At 34.6% G+C, this 21,673-nt stretch overlaps 1 protein-coding gene and 1 non-coding gene across 2 annotated transcripts in view; one reads left to right on the top strand and one right to left on the bottom strand.

Moving 5' to 3' along the window:
• Positions 1-21,673, top strand: part of DCC (DCC netrin 1 receptor) — a 1,450,760-nt gene that overhangs the window by 1,095,088 nt on the left and 333,999 nt on the right. The gene's annotated exons all lie outside the window — the stretch shown is intronic.
• Positions 17,063-17,169, bottom strand: LOC122737607. The gene has a single exon (XR_006354426.1). It is a non-coding gene; the product is annotated as a U6 spliceosomal RNA (small nuclear RNA).

Here is a 21,673-nt window from a genome sequence, read left to right as displayed (position 1 = left end):
ATATATGTATATGGACGAATTATCCCTTCTAAATCACAAATGTTTTGCAATAGTTAAGTATCATTATCTTTCTTCTTAATGCATGTCTTATTCTAAGAAATTGGGTTTCCTTTGGTAGTTCTTTCAGGCTAGTGGTAGTAATATTTATAAAGTTATTCAGCTAAAACTAAATTACTCGATCAAGACATATATTAAATGCCTTTTATGTATCAGGCACTATGCTAAATACAAAAAGAAAACAATATTTGCTTTCAAGAAGCCTACGTTTTAATGCTAGACATGCAACATTTTCACAGGGATTAAACACAGTTTACATCCAAAAGGAATTATCCAGTGATTAGGGTGGGGGGACGTAAGGAAAAACAGCCATGGAAATCGGGGAAATCTTTAAAAATATGGCAGTTTACTTGAGTCTTTAAAAAGGTTAGGTGTTTCCAGGGGGAGTGGTAAGGAAAGAAAGTATTAAAGATATGGGGATGGTGGAGCAGTATGTACAAAGGTATAGAAAAAATAGAATTCAATCCTGAGATTCTATAACGGACCATGACTCAGAGTCAGAGGGATTCTGAGTAGATTCATTGGGCAATAGATTGTTCCGCCAAAGAGTGCTTTGGTAAATGTTTAACAACTGGCTCTCCAGAAAATAAAATAAATGGATGCCCGACATAGTTTTAAGTTTCATTTGTATTATTAAATTTTTCCCCATCCCTTTCTTGCATCTAGACAATGAACAAAAGAAATTCAACCATGATTTGTAATTTGTGCTCATTTCTGAAGGATAAATGCTTACACCAAAAATTTAACAATTCCCTCTGAGTGGGTTTGACCTGGCTTTAACCCCTGGTCCCAAGCTTCACACTAGTAATGAATATTGATTTGTTTATCACTTCCTGAACAAGAGGTCAAAGATAAGGGATGCTGGAGGGGTAGAATAATTCCTCATGGAGGTTGTTAAGATTCTCATGCAGGGATAGATTCATGAGATAAAGCCCTAGATGAGACCCGCAGTACAGTGAGGTTGAGATAAGGTATTAAATACTCAAACTTCAGTATACAACTGTAAGAAACAGGTAAACTGAGGCACGACTTCTGGTCTTGTGCAAAGAAGGAAGGCCGTTTTATTACGATCTTTCAAGAAAGGGCAGGCACTCCAGAGGAGGAAGTTCCCCTTTTTATCCTAGATCTAATGCAAGGTTCCTCCCCCATCCGGGTTGACATTCTTCACAACACTTCTAAACATGTAGACCCCTCCCCCCAGATGTGGTGCCACTGCTGCCCCCACGCCATGGGACAACCAGACCCTGAGATTTTATGATTCTTTGTTCTCTAACTTCAGAAAACCTCTGTTAACTCAACAGGGAAAGGAAGGAAACTTTTGGGGAGTGGGGATAAGCCTTCTAGGGCTTGAATTATGTAGTTTGTTCTTATCTGAGAGGAACATTCTACTGGTTAACTGTTAACTCATCAGGAAAAAGGAAGGAATGGTGGAGAATGGGGGGAGGGGGGAAGAAATAATGTATCCTGCCTTCTGAGGAGTTCACACTACTCCTCTCACAACCAACACATCTCTGCCCTAGGCCAAGTCCCAGAGTTGGTGGATTAACTCAACATAGATGTGGGGTAGGGTCTCTGGTTATCTGAATACCTCTTGAAGATGAGAGCCTTTAAGGGAATAAATAATGGGAACTAGTGCAACCAGGTGATATAAAAAATGATACTTTGGGTTCTAAAATAGAAACATTTCAATACAATCAACATTGACAAGAATATTATTGTTTTGAAGCAAAATATCTATTTGAAGCCAACACTCCAATTGAAATATTATTTTATTTTTCCTTTAGGACATTAGCAGGATAAAGGCTCCCAGAATATTCATGGTACTTGGGTCTTGCTTTTTTGGTTTGTTTATTTTGTTTTGTTTTGTTTGAGGTGAAAGACTATGCAAAGAAAGGTGCCATATTCTCTGAAGTACTTGCTTTACACTGACACCTAGATGTTTGCTGAAATAGCTACTTGGGGATATAATAGCTGGAGAAACCATCAAATGATCAGATGTGCCCTTATCCACAAGTTTGAGAAACCTCTGAAACATGGGCAGAACCTGGACTCTTTGAGTAGTCAGTTTCTTTGCATAAGTGGAAAGAATCTAAGTCCCCAAAGTCCTAGATTTTCTTTTTATTGCCTTAGCTCAGATTTCTGTCTAGGGATATCAATAACCATAATAAGTCATCAATGTTCCACTGCTTAGGCCTCATCCCACTGATAGTCTCATCTCTCCCAATTTTGTGTGACGCAAAAGAACCACTCATTCAAATATTGATTAAATTAACTTTTATTACCATAAAAATGAGATGAACAATGTTGGCTTTAAAAATATTGAAGGTCAGGCAACTCATTGTTCTTTTTAGGTTTAAAAACCTCAGTTCTTCCCACAATATTCCTTCTCTGGGCTTTCTAAAAGTATTTGTAAGGAATTGAAAATCAAACATCATTATCTCAAAAGTAATGAGTTCCAAGTAGTTTCTGTCTATCCACAGTGTTCACCTTCAGTTTGCTTGGCTGACTCTCTAAGAATTCCTTCTCAAATACCTTCATGCACTACTTAAATTACACAAACTGGTGCTGTAGAGGGGCCATGTGCTACCCTAGCCTCATCTGCAGGATTCCAATATTCTCAAGCATCTTTTACTAAGCTTAGTGTATGCATGTGGGGGAGGGGAAAGGGTCAGGAAAGGTGTGGTAGTTGTACTGATGGTGATGGAGGTGTGGGATATCCATAAACTTAAATAATAACTATTCTTAAGTACACATAGCAAGCTCCAAATATTAAAAGATCCTAATCTCTTGACTTTCTATTGCTGTTTTTTCTATAAAATAGTAGACTTTCTTTTCAAGTATCTGTTTCATGGTGAACCATTAGAATACCATTAGAGGGGGTGGCTAGGTGGCACAGTGGATAAAGTACCGGCCCTGGATTCAGGAGTACCTGAGTTCAAATCCGCCCTCAGACACTTGACACTTACTAGCTGTGTGACCCTGGGCAAGTCACTTAACCCCCATTGCCCTGCAAAAAAACCAACCAACCAACCAAACAAACAAACAAACAAAACCCAATACCATTAGACACCTTATTTAAATTAACCCCTGAAACAACTCAGTCACATACTACTGATCCCTTTTTTGTGCCTTGAACATGAAAGCCTTTAAGGACTAAATAATGGGTACCTTATACTTTAGATGAGCTACTGCAATCAGTTGATATAAAAACAAGACTTTTGGTTATAAAATAGAAACATTTCAATACAATCACCATTCTCAAGAATATTATTGTTTTAAAGCAAATTATATATTTGAATCCAACATTCCAATTGGAATATGCCTTTTTTCCTTTAGGACGTTAGCGGGATAAAGGTTCCCAGAATATGCATGGTACTTAAGTCTTGCTTTTTTGGTTTTAGTTTTTATTTGTATTTTTTTTAAAGAAGGTTGAACCATATTTTTTACAATTGATCAATTTGCTCCATATTATACTTCAGTGAACAGTTATTTCATGTGTAAATAATGGAATGGGGAGGAAAGAAGAAAAATAAAAACTAAGAGAAAAGGGGGTCTTAATCTGACTGAAAAGGCACCTGAGTTATGAATGGGCCTTACATAAAAGTGTCCGTTAGCTTATAAGTAATTTCTCTGTAGATCAGTGATACCTTGTTCCCGTATTAATATTTGTACAAAGAGAAATATATAAAAGAATTTGGAAATAGTCACAGAAAACTCATAATAAGTTTAGGAGAAACTCACAGTGAAACTCCTTTCTAATACTTATCTGGAAGGAATGAAACAAGAAAATTTGTTATAACCTAACCTTGCCTTTTATTTTGCATTTTGGAGCATAATTTAAATTCCTAGATATGGTAATTTATATAGTACATTAATTAAATACAAATGCAATACACTTGTTAATGTTGTTTCTTAACACTTTCCTTTGTTCACATATGAATGTCCTTACCTAAAAGTTAGGATACTTAAATTTTTATACTAGTTCTGACACTAACTAGCTGTATGACTTTGGGCACACCATTGGCCCTTTCTCTGCATCTGTTTCTTCAGTTATAAAATAAAGAAATAGATAAAATTTTAGCAAGATGTATTCCTGTTCCAAAACTATATGATTCTAACATCTTTTTTCAAAAATATTGTCATATTTTGTAACCAGAGACAAAGATAAAATAGTTTTAGGATGTAGGTTGGTTTAGGATCAATGTTTAACTAGCTGCAATAGGAAATTAAACCAGAATAAAACCCCTTTGATCTTGTATATCTTACATATTTGCAATAAGATATGTATCTCCTTCACTGTAGCACAAAAAGTTTATGATGTGTTTTTCTGCATTTGTCTAACATTGTTAAAATGGAGATTATCTACCTCTTTAGAGTAATGCTATCTTGTGTTATAAATTTCACTTGTTTGGTTTCTTAAAATCTGGTATCAGATGTAATGAATGTTCAGTAAAGTGTCAGCACTGGGTACTTTAAGGATAGGGTTCTTTGAGGTAGTTAGTTCCATATACAGTGTTCCACATACTGACAGACTTGATTGATATGATAATTAGATTTGCCAAATCACCTTTTTCCTTCTAATTATTTTTAAAATTCTTTGTTATGAGGGATAACTCTTTGGGTATAAATTAAAGTTATCTATATTTTAAAGAAAAGAAGTGAATATAATTGTCAAGAAGATCTAAAAATTTTCTCTCAATTCAAAAATTTTGAATACTTGTAAGTAGTAGTAGTAGTGGTCATAGTGGTGGTAATAATGGTAATAATGGTAGTTTAGTAGTGGTGGTGGTGGTATTAGTATTAATAATACTGGTAAGTAGTAGTAGTTTTATTGTTCAAATGCTATTTCAAAAATCTATATATCAATTTCCAAATGAAGAATTAAAATACATAATGTTTTATAAATAACAGAGTAAGGAAGAGTATTCTAATATAATCCTTCCAAAATTTGAATGACCACAATTTAATTTTCTAATTAAATAAGTATTAATTAACTATATGCTGTATGCAAAATACTTTATTCTATGGTAGATGAAGACATTTGTTTCTTATCCTCAAGTATAATCATTAGAGAGGAATGAACATAATTTTTGTTCTAGAAAAAAGGCCAGAATTTTTAGTGTGCCTGTCTCTGTCTCTGTCTCTGTCTCTGTCTCTTTCTCTCATATACACACATACATGTATGTATATATACATATATACCTCTGTTATATACATGTATATGTGTGTACAGCATGTATACACATGCATATACATACATGTATATTAGTGTATGTATACAGACATACAGACCCATATTTTTAAGTCCAGAGGTGAGACTGTTTTAGGGATTGGGTAGATTGCACTCTCAGAAATTGTCTTATTACTGGCAGGTTAAAAACTGATTATTGCCAGATTAAGTCATCCAAATAAGATCTGGAAAATCATAAATTCAATTTCTATTGGAATCCTAGAATTCAAGAATTTGAAGAGGCCTTAGAAGTTATAACATGCAAATCTATATGAATCTTCTCTACAAAATTCCTTGGCAGTGATTTATTTCATTCTATTTCTTACTGAGTTACTAGTAATCTATTGTAACAGGTCTTCTTATTTCTCTTCATATCCTTTAATTCAATTGGTATTTTTAGAAGGTAGGATTTTATTTTATTTTTTAAAATAGTAATAAAAATTTTTATTTAAAGTTTTGAGTTCCAAATTCTAACCCTCCTTCTGTTCCTTCCCTTCCCCTCCCTGAGCTGGTAAGCAATCAGATATTGGCTATACATATACAATTATGTAAAACATTATCATATTAGTCATTTTGTATAAGCAAACGAATAAAAGAAAAAAATGAAAGTGAAGAATAGGATGCTTCAGTCTATGTTCAATCAATATCAGCTCTTTCTTTAGAGGTAGACAGTATGCTTTATCATTAGTTCTTTGGGGTTGTCTTAGATCATTGTATTGCTGAGAAATCTATGAAATAAGAACTGTGAATGAAATCATTCACAGTTCTTCATCAAACAATATTGTTGTCACAGTGCACAGTGTTCTTCTGGTTCTGCTCACTTCACTAAATAACAGTTCATATAAGTCTTTCCAGGCCTTTCTGAAATCGTCCTGTTTGTCATTTCTTGTAGCACAATAATATTCCTTCATAATCATATACCTCAGCTAGTTTAGCCATTCCCCGATTGATGAACATTCCTTTGATTTCCAACTTCAATTGATATTTTAAATCTTCAGACACAATTGTGTTCCATAATTCACAGACATAGATTGTCACTAGGAGAATATGTGACCTAAAAATTACAATCTGTGTGTCTGTCATGAGAGAGATCTCAATTTGAGATCATCAGAATTACTGTATGATTTTCCAAACATTTTCATCTTTCTATTCCATTTTGGGCTTACCTTGTTGTCCTACAGCTAAAGGTATTCAGGATATATGTACTAATAAAAAAAAAAAAACAATGGTCAGCTGATGGAATGACTGCCTATTCAATTGCATAGTGTCATCTTAGCAATATACATTATTCATTCACTTCATTTTCCTGTTTGGACTGATTGCCAATCTGCTCTTTTTTGAATAGTTATGATTCTCATCATAGAGCCCTCCTTGCAGTAGTAAACAAAAAATCATTTGAAAACAGGGAAAAAAACACCACAACAACTAGAAAACTCATTTTATATAGGGAATCACTTTTCTATTTGGACTCTGTGCAGAGCAGCTTAATGACCCTCACTAAGACCTTCTGCAAGCATGGCCCTCTATACTCTTCCTGATTTACATATCAGACAATTGATTTGTGGCTATATCTACTAAGAAAATGTAGATTCTCGTGAATTACTCATTTGTGATATTTTATTGATGAATTCTTTTTATGTTATGAAAAAGGCCATAAATACAATGGATTCATCTATTCATTATTCCTTTTGATCATGTGTTATGATTTGATCAACTATAGAAAATTGAGTACACAAACCTGCTCCCTTTTCATATTTTCATCAAAGTCAGGGATAGGGATTGAACCAGTGATTTCAATGGTACAACAAAACCCAGATGTGAAAACTCCTCTTTACTAATAATAAAGGTCAACAGGTCTTCGCAATCTGTAATTTTAGAGTTTCCTAGAGCACTGAGAGGGTAAGTAGTTTGCCCACGGTGTCACAGTAAGGGTTTGTAAGAATTGGAACTTGGAGTGAGCTTTTCCTAGCTCTGTTGCCAATTAACCACTACAGCACACTTCCTCTCATCATTTTTCATGAATATCCTCAATGAATTATTAATCATAGGTTTGTGTATCAGTTGCATTGTGTGCCTAGTTTTTGGTGCCAAAAAATGACTCTTCAAATTAACTGTTAAACTAATTTATATAACTTTTAAGTAATTTTCTTATATTTAATGATAAATTATTTTCCTTTTTAACATAGCATGTACATTATGCTTAGGTTTCACTGTTTAGTTTTACTTTAATGAATCAGAATAATTTACTTTTGATTATAGTTAATTAATAATCTCATTATCATATACCATTATTATGAAGATCTTATAGAGACAAGAAAATAGGTCTAGAAATTGCTGATATCTTCTTCCTTACCTTTGGCTTGAGGCATGGGTTGGGAATGGTGGTAATGATCCTTACTTTTCCCATTCTTTGGTATTGTGAGGGCCAAAATTGGATGTACTGAGAGCTATTTGGGTGACTCACCTTAATATTGGGGTCCTGGAACTATGAGGGACCTTTTTTTAGGTTTAATCTCCCCTCTGAATTATTCTTTTTAGATACTTCTCCCAGACCAATAAGAAAGGAGCCTCTAAGCTTTAGTTCACAAAAGGATCAGATTTTATTAAATGGGAATTAATTAAACAACAAAGGTGAAACTAATAAAAAATCAAAGTTAAGGAAATGGGAAAGTAGAAATACAGCTAGATGCTCTTAACTTTAAACTTAGCCTAAATTGGTTCAAAGGAGTTTAAGGTTTTCTGTGATTAACTCACCCAAGCCTGAACAGCCCACCAGACCGAGAACCAACACACCACCACCATGACCTCAGTCAACCGCCAGAGAGTGTTCCCCACTCCGGAAGTGCCTGAGAGCTTAACCTACCAGAAGTGCCTCGCCTCCCTTCAGGTTGGGTTCAATCTTTCCTCCCCCAAAAGGGGAGGTCCTTCAAAAGCTGCTCATGGAGAGTTCTCCTTCTGACCACAGTAGCATGTGTAATCTCAGGGTGGGCCAGGTGTGGCCCCCTCCTAAATGATACAGCTAAAACTTGCGATATTAATCTTTACCACAAATAATTTTTACCACAGTATCTTCCTCTCTTTAAGATATCTTGAAAGTATCTTCAACATAGTTCTGCTTCCAGCACAGACTTCTTTTACACATAGGAAAGCTTCACTTTTTCTTCCGGATTTTATATTACAATGAATACTGAGGTGCTAGGAAAATAATGAGGATGAAGAAGATAATAATAGTGAGCATATATTTTAATATGCAGTTTAAAATTTTCAAAGTATTATATATACATACCATACACATATACATATACACACATTAGATAGATAGAAATCACTGAGGGAACTAGACAACTGTAGAAACTGACAGTTTCATTTTATTTGTTTTTGTTGTCCTTCCACTTTCATCTATAAAGATTTGTTTTATGTGGGAAAATAATATCATATGAGGAAGAAATGGAACATTCATTTGGTCATTCCACTCTCCAACCCTTCAAATATCAGAAGGAAGCAATCAGCCTCATTATTATTTACATATCAATTCATCCTTTTTCCCAGGTATGAATTCCTAGGGTAGCATGCTTTGGAGCTCACTCACCATTGTGGAATTTGGGAGAGTTACAGTTTGTCATTCTCCCCCATATAATTCAGCTCTATCTATCTATCTATCTATCTATCTATCTATCTCTATCTTCTATGAATGAAGCACTGTACTAGTCACCTTTACAAATATTTTCTCATGTAATCCTCATAACAACCCTGTAAGGAAGGCATTATAATCATTCCCATTTTATAGTTGAAGAAACTGAGGCAAATAGATAGTTGTTACTTGCCCAGATTAACAACTGGTAAGTATCTGAAGTCAGGTTCAAACTCAGGTAATCCCGACTCCAGACTCAGCTCTCTATATACACTGTACCACCAGCTGCCTTAAAAGCACTCAAGAAGACCATCCACCCCCACCCCTTCCACCAGGCAACCCATATCATGTTTAAACAGCTCTCATTTTTAGGAAGTTTTGGGGACTTTTTTCCCCTTATGCTGAAATTAAATTTACTTCTTTGAAATTTCTACCTATTGCTCTTGGTTATACCATCTGATAAAAGTTAATTGTTAACAGAATTTGCCAATAAGCCTCTGGAGATTTTGGAATGGACTATAATGACTCAAGGAGTACTCTATCAACTTGTTCCAACTATATCTTCTGAAAATTCCAAGAATATATTTATAACAAGCTGTTCCTGTTTGGAGTACAATTTTCCTTTTGGTGTCTACCTTAACAATACATATGATCTAAACTAAGGAAAGTACACTCTAAGAAAAAAAAAGTAAGAACAAAAATCTATACCCAGTTAGATCTGGAGGAAAAGCAGAGTTGAAATGTTAGTTGAGTTCAGTGATAGAAAGTCAAACAGAAACAAAGTTTATGAAGCATAAGAAATTGATTCATGAACAGATTTTATAAAATGCCTCTCTTTATCACTACAGAATGGGAAACTAGAAACTGGCTATGACATTTATTATGGGATTCAAGCTGTCCAGGGACAGTATTGAATCCCATTTTATTGTGAACTTCATATCCTTCAAAAAACTCTTAGAAATGTGGAGACTTCTAGTATATCCCTTTCTTATTTTTCAAGAAGGGACCTGTTGTATATTGATTGTAGCTGTTAGATAGTTATTTCAGTGTGTTATGGTCTTCCTACTCCTACTTTAGCCACTGTTGATTAATTCACTAAAACAAAAGACTGATTAACAGATGAGATGAAACTGTGACAAAACCTAAGACTACTTAGAATAAGAAGCTTGCTTTACCATCACTTGTTGGTGAAAATAGGTTAATTCTTTCCATGAAGTTAAATGAAGTTTTCTTTGATATAATTAGGTTTCAAGGAATGGGATTTTAAATAATGATATTAAACTTAACCTAGATCTAATGTAATGATTTCTGATTATAATATAGTTAGTGTTGTGACCCAAAGAGTTGGTATAATTTGGTAGATGAAACATGGGAACAGAGCCAAATTTACTATAATTGTAGGCAGAGCAAGTTACTATGCATCAGGTATGATTTGAGGAGGGTTCATTGTCCTACTTGCCCAAAGAGAATTCCCTACATTTGATGTCTGAAATGATCATGTTTAGATCTACTTATTTAGGACAAAGTGTCACTTATAGTAGAAAGTCAATTAAAATATAATTATCTTACCTATGAGTAAGCATTAATCTCCAGAGAGGTATCTTTTCTTGTCATGGTTTATCTTTCATTCTCAAAGAAAACCATGATAACAGGATGATGTCATGACTTGCAGTGAATTAGATTTAAGTAAGGGAGGGCTGTGCAAGGTTACCAACCTCACTCTCTCCTCCAAAACCATCTGGGTCCAGTTGCAAGGTATCTGTCAGGATAACTGGAGATGTCCCTGAATGTTTAAGGCAATTGGGACTTGCCCAGGGTCATAAAGGTAGTGTCTGAGATAAGATTTTAACTTAGATACTCCCAACTTTAGTGCCAGTGCTCTATCCATTGTACCACCTAGCTGCCCCATGTTATAGTGTTAAAAAGACTAGATTTGTAATCAGAGGAACTGGGTTGGAGTCCTGATTCTGTCTTTTACTATCTGTGTGACCTTAGAAGAGTCACTTAAGTGTTCTTGGTTTCATTTTCCTCATCTTTAAAATAAACATAGGGCTCTGGTATATACTACATCAACTCTGAGGTCCATTTCAACTCTAAATGTGTGATCCTAATCATTCTCACAGTTTGGCGACCCCGAAGGGACCTTAAGGACTGTAACGATTGGAATAACGCCACCTGCTGGATACTTACTGTAGAAGAGTTCTGCCCATGAAGCGAAGGTCTTTGAGGGCAAGACCAGGAGTCTTTTCTTTGGTATCAGGAAGTGACGCGGACTAGTGAGAGGAGGAAGGAGGAGACTCAGGCTCTTTCCTCTGGACTCTGGCGGAGAAGGGAGCTAGAAATGTGCTCTCCCTTTAATAGATAGGAATCTAGGCCTTTCTCTCTCTCTTTACCAAATTCTTATTCTCCTTAATAAATGCTTAAAAGTCTAAAAAAAAAAAAATCGCCCCTCTGGACAAAACTTTCCTCTCTTCCTTTTCTGTATTGTTGTTCGCATATTATTAGTCAGCAAAAGTTATTATATTCTTTTTACTGTTCCATCAAGGAAACATTCCGTTTCTTGAGGAAGCAAAGGGGGGAAATGTGGTAAAATATGAAAGTTTTTAACAGTCAGTTAGGATAACTGAAAGACGCCAGTTTTTCAAGGACCACCCTTTTGGGGAGGAGATGAACAGTCTGCCTGCTGCGCATGTCAGACTGCCTGCCGGGCTCTTGACTTCCAGGGTGGAGAGAACGGGAGTAGGCCTTTTTGCCTGCTTGGCGGGACTCCTGACGGCGCAGCACAGACGGTCTCTCTCTCTCTCCAAAGGTGGCCTTTTCGGTTTGGTGAGTTTTTATAAGGAATATAGACTAAGCCTAGACTTAAGACGATTTGTATTGTATTTCTATTTTCCTATCCTTCTAATCAACATCACCTTGTGACTATCATACAATAAAGGCTTTATCTAGAAAACCAGAAGCTTCTTCCATTTACTAGTCTGGGAGATAAATTAGGGAAAAGTTAAGTAGGGGAGATTTATGATCTAATATCCAATTTTAAATCTCACATCATCAAACATTTATTAGATACCTACTACAAGCAAAGAATACCATTCTAGGCATTGGAGATATATGGAGGATTATGCCACAGAGTCTGTATTCTCAAAGAGTTTACATTGCCTTTAAGCTTATAGCCCTAACAAAAAGTTAGGCCCAGAGTAGCCATTTCCATCAATTGAGTATTTATGTGACTGCTATATGAAGGAGCTGGGGAAACATAGTTAGCATTAATGGTGTCACTAAAAGAGTAGAGAACATTGAAATGGAAGGTTGGTGATGATCAGGATGATATTTACCTGTCTCATGATTTTACCTACAAATAGGACTGAATGAGAAATCTATATCCAGTATCTATCAGATTTATCCATGATACACATGTAACATTTTAAGAAAAATAGCAAATGATATTAGTAAATCTGGAATCAAGAAGATGACAAACAAAATTCAACTACATCAAAAATCCTCCTTTGTGTGAATCCCTAGACTTAATTTATTTGATTGTCAAAGGTTGAGAAAATTCTTAACTTGGCCATTGAAATCCCATTAAGAACCTTTACCTTTACTTTACAAATGGATACCAATTGTTTGGTAACAATTAGTGAATTAGGCTGTTGGTTTCAGAAATATATAACTCAAATCTAGAGAAAGTAGAGCTTAGGTAACTCCAAGGCGAAGGTCACACAGGTAGAAGTAAATAGTAGAAATACGGTTTGATCCCAAGTCTTCTGTCTCCAAATCCAGTGATCTTTCTACTATATTACCTCAAATTACCTACTTCAGAGAAGTTCATTGAGCATTCAATGAAGTGTTGTACTAAAACTGTTATATAAATGTAAAGTAATATTATTCTTACTCTGTCTCATTCTCTCTTTTCCTTTCAATATTTTCCTGGAAAGTACATAACAATAATAATAAATGCTAATAGTGGCCTGCTTAGCACATTATATGTAGAATCTCATCAGATGCTTGCAAAACTTTATTTACAAACAGAACAGAACATGTTTTTAACCTCACATTTTCAGAATGTATATTGTGGTTGGGATAGACAAAAAAGTAAGAATTTCTTCCAGTAGGCTGTATTTCTTCTCTTCAGAGTTTAGTCTCAAGAAGAGAATACAAGCAGGTAGGATGGTTGTCTTAAAATATCAGAAGACTTGTTCTCCTTGGTCTAAGAGGGCACAACATGGAGTTATGGGTGGAATTTGTAAGGAGGCAAATTTAGGCCTAGATGTAAAAAAAGCTTTCCTCATACAGTAATAAAAACCCACCAGAGATGGATTTCTTCTCATTGATTTTCAAATGGTCTATGATCCTGATATTGGCATTTTGTAGAGGAGACCCTATTCCAGATATATTTTGCATCAGAGGGTTTCAGAGGACTCTTTACCTATGAGATTCTATATTTAATAATGAATATACAAATGTTTTTATTTTAAACAATAACAAAAAGAAGTCACCAGTAACTAAACCTCATAGATCAATATTTATAATATTATAATAGCTAACAATATATAGCCCTTTAAGAGTTGTAAATCTCTAGCTGACTACCTAAATGAATTTGTTTTATCCCCAAGACAAACTTATGAGGTAAGTACTATTAACTATTCCTATTTTACATATGAAGAAACTAAGTCTGAGAGAAGTTATATGATTTGTATGAAGTCTCAAAGCTAGTAAGTATCTAAGGCAAGTTCAAACTCAGATCTCTAAATCTAGTGTTCTATCCTCTCTACCACCCATTGTTGAGTTGTTTTAGCCATATCTGAGTCTCTGTGACCTCATTTGGGGTTTTCTTGGCAAAGATACTAGAGTGGTTTGCCATTTCCTTCTCCAGTTCATTTTTCAGATGAGGAACTGAGGTAAACAGGGTTAATTACCTTGCCCAGGCTCACACAGCTTGTCAGTGTCTAAGGATGGATTTGAACTCAGGTCTTCCTGACTCCAGGACTTGTGTGCTATCTAGTGAACACCCTAGCTGCCCACCATACCACCTGACTACCTCTAATAGTAAAATTACCTAATGAACTATTTGTATTTCCTCCTACTGATTTACTTAACCCTCTGCTTTTTAAAAATCATTTCTCTACAGAAAATTAGACATATTTAGATAGATCAGTAGATCAATTAATAATAGGTGTACTTCATTGAAATTAATTCTGATATACTGTCTCAAATGTGGTCTAGTGAATCTACCAATATAATATTCAGAAAATGAAAGCGCATGGTTTTATTTATATTCACTAAGACTTTTTTCTCACCATTAAAGTCCATTAGATTAACAAATTTAAAGATGTTTTTACTAAAATTAATAGTTATCCTCTACCATTTCTTTCACAGACTCCATTATCTTTAACTTCTAGCCAAATGACCCTAAGAATCTCCCAAAAGCCCAAGTGCTAAATTGCTAGGATTTTTTAAAAATTCATGTTCAAGTGGTATATGAGCATTTTGTGCAAGCATGACATGCTATTCACACACAAAAACCCTAATTTTAGTAATGCAGTAAAAACTGATTTAGTTTTAGTTGTATAAAACTTATGAAGATTCCATCTATATTCTCTGAAATTTAACTTTAGAACATGCTATATGTATGAAAAATCTATTTTCATAGCTACTGGGAAAAATAACTGTACAAATTCACACTTAACTTTTTCTCATTATAAACACTAAAAGTTTATTTTTTTCTTTTTCTTAAATACCAAAGTGCCTTAGATCTATATTATTTTCAAATATGTCTATTTGAAAGATCAGTTTTTATTTTGGCTAAGGGGCAGTAGCTATTAAGGATATGGTTTCATATTTTATTTTTAAATGGACAAATTGGAAACAAAAGAACGGTTTTATTTGTGCAGAAGTGACTCAGACTCATTTAAAATAAAACATTTCTTTTTAAAATCAGAGAATAGTTTTGTGGGAGTTTTTAAATTTATCATTTATATACAAAGAAAGCTAGACACTGCAAAGAAGATATATATCTATATTCATGGTTCTAACAGCTGCATGAATCTCTCTAGAGAAGTCTATATTACAATATTTCTAAGTTATGTTTTGCTCTCTAAACAAGATAAATGAAAATAAAATGAAAATTTTGTTCAGGAAGGGTTTACAAAGATGGATAATTCCCTTGGATCAAAGATGAGATCAAAAACAATGACACTTATGGAGAACGCAGTAATTTTAGAAAAATCTCAGCGCACATATGTGAGAACAGTAAAGACTCAGGCAAGAGAACTAATAAAATGCATAAAGGTATATTCCTTTATGATTTTAAGCTTTTTTTATAGCTAATAATCTGATTCATGGGAAAAAATCCCTAGTTTGGATATTAGCACAGTCCTTCCATTTGTTAGCCTATGGGTTCTTAACCTGGGGCCAGTGAACTTGTATGTACAGGTACATGTAATGCATGTGATATATGTTTATCAGTTGAGATAGATAACTGCATTTAAATATAAGTGGTTTACTTTGAAATTCTATGTATTTTCTTGCCTGTATTTAAAAATTATTCTGATGTGTCCATAAACTTCACCAGACTACCAAATGATTCTATGACCCAAAAGAGGTTAAGACATTCTGATTCAGATAGATTGTGCCAAATTGATAGTATAGTTTGCACATCAATGACTCTAATGTAGATGGAAGTCATTGGGCTGGTCATGAAAAGATATATTCCCCTAGATATTTTCCAAGGCAGTAATTTTTGAGAGAATTCATATCCTCTTCCTATACCTTAGTTCCCTAATCTATTGTAAAGAAGGTATTTGGAACACTGTGAAGTTCATTGAATTGAAGGAATATGATTCAAGGAGAACTTCATGATATCAGGGTCTTCATAGTTCTCTGGTCTAAAGTTTCTAGCCTGAGAAATATAAGGAACATGGCATAATAAGAATTCACCAATCATAGTTGTATCCAGTTCCCCAAAATTCTAGTCTTAGAGAATTACTTGGAACACTGAGAGATTAAATGATTTACCCATGATCATACCACTTATATGTGTCACTTTGAGACCTTGATTCCAGATCTTCCTATCCACAAGACAAAGCCACTGTACTCTTACCTAACGACATGCTACTTTTTTTTTTTTGGATAGGTTTTGGTACGTTAAAGTCTACCTTGGATTAATATAGGTAAATAATGAATAAACATCAGCAAATATATTAATTAGTATCATTCATGTTCATACTTTTAACTATAAATATTTTTTTAAAACTAAGGTCTTCCTTGGTTTATCATTATAATTTTGTTTCCTGGTAATCTATACAGTACTCCTGAATTCAGGGCTGGTGCTTTATCCATTGTGCCACCTAGCTGCTCCCCTCTATAATACATTTTTAAAGAAAACACTGTGTAGGTGTCAAATTTGACCTCAAACAGAAGAATGAGAAGGAGAAGGAGAAGGAGAAGGAGAAGGAGAAGGAGAAGGAGAAGGAGAAGGAGAAGGAGAAGGAGAAGGAGAAGGAGAAGGAGAAGGAGAGGGAGAGGGAGAGGGAGAGGGAGAGGGAGAGGGAGAGGGAGGAGGAAAAAAGAAAATACTATAGAGATCCAGTTATTGTCATTTATGATTTTATTGAGGTATTAATAGGGGATAGAGTATTTTATCTGTGGCTTATTGTATATGATGAGGTGTAGATCAATACACTGAATACTGTGAAACCCAGTTCTGTATTTCTGAATATATTTTTTCATTAACTTTTATGTTCATAGGACTTTGAGGGAGAAAATTCACATACTAATTCCATGGCCTGAAATTATGAACCTGAAAAGATAAAAGTGCTTCAGTATATGTTTTAAGCTATTTTGTTCTTTAGAACACAAAGGAAGAAAATCCCCAGCTAATGTTAATGAATATACATATGAAATTTGGTGATTTTAGTTCACTGGAGCACATATTATAGGTTTATCTAGTTGTGACCCAGCCAGATTGATTTAGTGCTAATCCAGGTTGATTATTCAAGTGGTGTAAATGCACAACTTTCCTGAAGTTCTGGAAATTTATTTGGCTGCATATTGACACAGCCTCTAGTGATATAATCCCTTCTTAACAATACTTATAAAAGACTATCCAAATGAGTGAAGCATTGGGATAATTATTCATGTTATACTGTACTATGTCATACTTCACAGATTTGCATGTCATCCTTGTGTAGGGGACATGCTAATCTTCTCTATATTGTTCCAATTCTAGTATATATGCTGCTGAAGTGAGCACTAATTCTGTACTATGTGAAATGGTGAATATTATATATACGGGGATGCATGGTAACACAAGAACTGATGCAAAATGAAATAAGCAAAACCATAAAAAATGATAGACAGAACTACAATAATATGATTTTTTTTTTTGGTGAGGCAGTTGGGGTTAAGTGACTTGCCCAGGGTCACACAGCTAGTAAGTGTTAAGTGTCTGAGGCCGGATTTGAACTCAGGTACTCCTGATTCCAGGGCTGGTGCTCTATCCACTGTGCCACCTTAGCTGCCCCCAATAATATGATTTTTAAAAATTTAAAACCCACTGAAACTGGAAGTTTTGTAAATATAATAAGCAAGCTTAGCTCCAAATAAGAGATGAGAAGGCACCTTTCTTTCTTATTTTCTCTCTAAAAAGAATTAGAGGAGTGCTACATAGGGAAATGTAGGTGATATAAAAATAAATCAATAACAAATTGTTTAAAAATTGATCATGCTATTAAGGAAATAAACAAGCAAATAGTAACAAAGAATCTGGTTTTGAAGAACAAGCTTTTGGGGTTGAGATTTGGTCTGTTTTTGTTTGGAATGAAAAATCTACTACCTTCATTAGATAATATCATTAGATAATTGTTTGCCCTGTCTGTGGAATCACACATGAAACCAGAACATCTAGCTGAACTTGTAAATTTCATTCACCCGTTTTATTTAGAAAAGCCTTATCAAATGTCTTAATTAGAAACAGCCAAATGTTTGGCATCTTATATGTTTCAGTGTCACTTTCACCAGATGCTTAGCAGCAATGTTACTATAATTGACATATTTTAAAATAAAATGCATTTTCAACTTTCAATAATATATTTTAGGCTCCTAACCTGGGTTCTGAGGTGAATTTCCTCCCCACTACTACTCAAATTCAGGACATAGAACATCACTATGAGATTTGGTGTTTGATACACTGAAATCCCCAGAGAAACCTTGTGTTGAAGCCAGAAAGACAACAGGACCAACAACAAAAACAAAATTACATTCTTTGTAGTCTGAGTCTTGCAATAAACTGACATTGAAAGAAACGATACTCTTTGGGAAAAGGAGGAGATAACATAAGCCACACGATGATACGAGATTTGTTCAAGCTATCCACTTTTGTTACACTATAGTGCTTGGAAGCATATTCCAGAAATGTCCATGATAGAAGAAATAGTGAAGTGACTACTATAAACAAATATCTAAATAATTCAGTAATCTCCATTTCTCACTCAAACAGAACAAAAGAAAATGGAGCAAAATAAAATTTCCCCTAAAACAGCCAAAGACACCATAAGTTTGCATTGTGGAGGGTATTATTTTTCTTTGTTTTAATTGCCTTGATAAGGGGTGTTAATGTGTGTGTGTGTGTGTGTGTGTGTGTGTGTGTGTGTGTGTGTGTGAGACATACTCTTTTGGCAGTCTGGTGAGGTTTATTCCTCTAAATAATGTTTATTGTATACATGCATACTTGAAGGAAATGCTAAATTTAGGTGGGTTAGTGTATTTTCTACCCATCTGAGTCTACAAACACCCTAAAATCTATCCACAGATTGAGCCCATATTAAAAGTCTGTGCTTACAATTATATTTTTTCCCCAGCTAGTAGCATGTAAAGAGAGAAAAATAGCTTTGCAAATGATTTTTTAAATATCATTCAGGGAAAATTCAGTTTAGCCTCCATTAAATAATGCAAATTCTTCCAAGTACGCCAGTGTTGTTATTCCCACTGTTCCTTACATTAAGATGAATGTGGTCATCAGTGCCCAACATACATATCAATTCACCGACTCTAAACATTTGAATATCATTCATTAATTTCAGATAGCTGTCTAAATGTGGTTTTTTTTCCCTACCTGATGGCAAACATCCAGGTGTTTGGACTTGTATCTAGATGGTTGAATACGTTTTTATTTGGATTTTGATGGTATGCCTACATGACAGAAAAAAAAATGGGGAATTAAGGCCAAATAAAGTTCAGTTTTATCCCATTTTTCTGTGTATGGATAGATAGATACATAGATACATATATGTATGCATAAATATTTCATATGAAAGCATTTTATATGTAAGTCCTCCATGTAATAATTTGTATTCTTTGTTGTTTGTTTATAGCCACACTTTCAGCATAAATTCCCATATAACTTACAAAAAGAAAAGAGGGAAAAAGAGACATTAGAAATAGGGGGTAGATAGTTGAATGAAGGTCCCTCTGACTTGACAGTGCTCTTTTCAGTGTACCCTATCATCTTTGTGCTGAATACATTGCCCAGATTTCCCTAGGTCCTTAGATAGATGGATACATAGTTTGATAGATAGGAATATAATCTATATGTTGATAGATGTTTATATATATGTGTGTGTGTATGTGTGTATGTGTATGTATGCATATGATTGTATGCATGTTTGTGTGCATTTGACTTGTGAAATACACCAGTCACATTGGCAGCATGTTTAGGAGGTAGAATTTAAAACCAAGTTGTCTCTGCCTCTCTGTGCATCTGCCTCCATCTTTCTATCTCTCTCAGTCTCTGACCCTCTCTCTTTTTGTTATGGAGGCCAAGATTTCCTTAAAACGCTATCAAGGAAATAGACTATGGAAACTCTGAAGATGCCTTCTTGTCTAGGATTCTAAAGATGAAGTAGAGGTTTAGTTATATTGCAAATGATTGCCTTTGATCATATGGGAGACTAGGAAAGAATTATTGTTGATGGGTTATTGAAACCATCACTACAGACAGTGGGTTAGCATCATTTTCATATGTAGAATCATAGGATGTTGGCAGGGAATTTAGAGCTCATTTTAATCCAATCCCCTCATTTTGTAGATTAGGAAATTGAGGGCCAGGGAGGTCAAGTCTATTCCTACATTCAGATATTTATGGAGAGTTTATTATGTGTAAGGGATAGAACCCAAGTTCACATGCCTAGTTAATGAAAGAATTGGTCCTTTACCCAACTCTTCTGACTTCTCAGTCCCCCCCCCACACACACTATTCTCTGCTGAAAATTAGCATATAGATACAGACAATCCTAATGGAATGACAGTTCTTTTTAACATCTAAATCTCATGATAAATAATAATTATTTCATATTTGACAAGAGATAGATGATTTAGCATTGAGCTATTGATAATTTTCCCAACTCCTCTCTCTCCTATTAATGAGTACATATTATTACTAATGGAAGTCAAATATGTGTAACAAGAGGAGAATCTTACCCTTTGTGAAACAGAGCTCATCAGTATGGAGAAGTCTTTCCCATAGTTACTCTGTTTCAGCTCTTTTGTTTCTAATGTTAATGATGTTATTTAAAGAGTTATTGCATGCATAACACCAAATGACATTGTCATGTGATTTCATTTCAAAGAGGGCCATAGACATGAAAAGAATATTAAGAGTATATTCTCAATGAGGTTTTTTTTTTTTGCATTCCCCCTTAAAATACTAAAGAATAAATGTGGCTGCTATTTATTATTTAGTTACCCACTGTCTGTTCATTATTTCTTTGCAGAATTTTGCCCAGTAACTCATAATTAAGAGAATCATTATCCCGGCTGGAAAATGCGTACTTCATTCACATTATTCCCCTCGAAGCCTGTTTCCTCTCTTACTGTTTAGAAAATGTAAACTTCTCAGGAATGACATGTCATCTGGTACTATTTTCTTTTTTTGTAAGAACAATTTTAAAAAGCAAAAAAAAAAAAAAAAAGAAATGGTTCCTGGGACAATATTACTTCCTACATATCTCTCAAATCCCAGTTATAATGCAAGCTGCTCTTTTCTGCAGTGATGCTTTAGGAAACTCAGGCTGTTTGCAAATTATGTCAAATGATCTCAGTGTTTCTCATGATGTAGCAAAAGAGGTTGAATGATTAAATTGTTTGCTTTTCATCTTGAATGATTTTACTTTTTCTTGATATAGCCAGTGACCCTAATGTATGTTTATGTATACTGTTTGTATCTCAAACTACACTGTAATTTTCTGGGTCCCAATGTCTTATACTTCCCTTCCCCCCAAAAAAAAAATGCCTAGCATACGCCCCTGTATATAGTGAATGTTTAATCAGTATTTGTTGGTTGATTACTTGATTGATTGACTGACTAATGTGTAGTTTGGAACCTATAATGGAAAGCAAATAAAAGTAGTAATTAGAAATTACAAGGAGGCAGGACGAATTGCCCAGAACCATCACAGTCAGTCCCTTCCCTTTTCACTAAAAATATGTGAGTCATTAGAGGATTTAGTACCAAGTGATTTATCCCTCTGGGCCTCACCTATTTTTGGATGTGTTCTTTGAACTTCATTCTCCACAATGAATATATAATCCAAGCAAGGAGGAAATTCACCCTGACCAGTAAATTGCAGAATAGAATATTATCCTACCCATATAAAGAAGACATTGCAACATGAGGACATTCTGCATGGCCTCCATATAATAGGGTGATACATACTACTTGGAAGGGGCCTTAGAAGCCATTCAGTCCAACTTTTCCTTTT

Source organism: Dromiciops gliroides, chromosome 1 (genome assembly GCF_019393635.1).
Source record: "Dromiciops gliroides isolate mDroGli1 chromosome 1, mDroGli1.pri, whole genome shotgun sequence".
NCBI lineage: Eukaryota > Metazoa > Chordata > Mammalia > Microbiotheria > Microbiotheriidae > Dromiciops > Dromiciops gliroides.
Note: the sequence above shows the minus strand (reverse complement) of the source record. Positions and strands in the feature narration are given on the sequence as shown.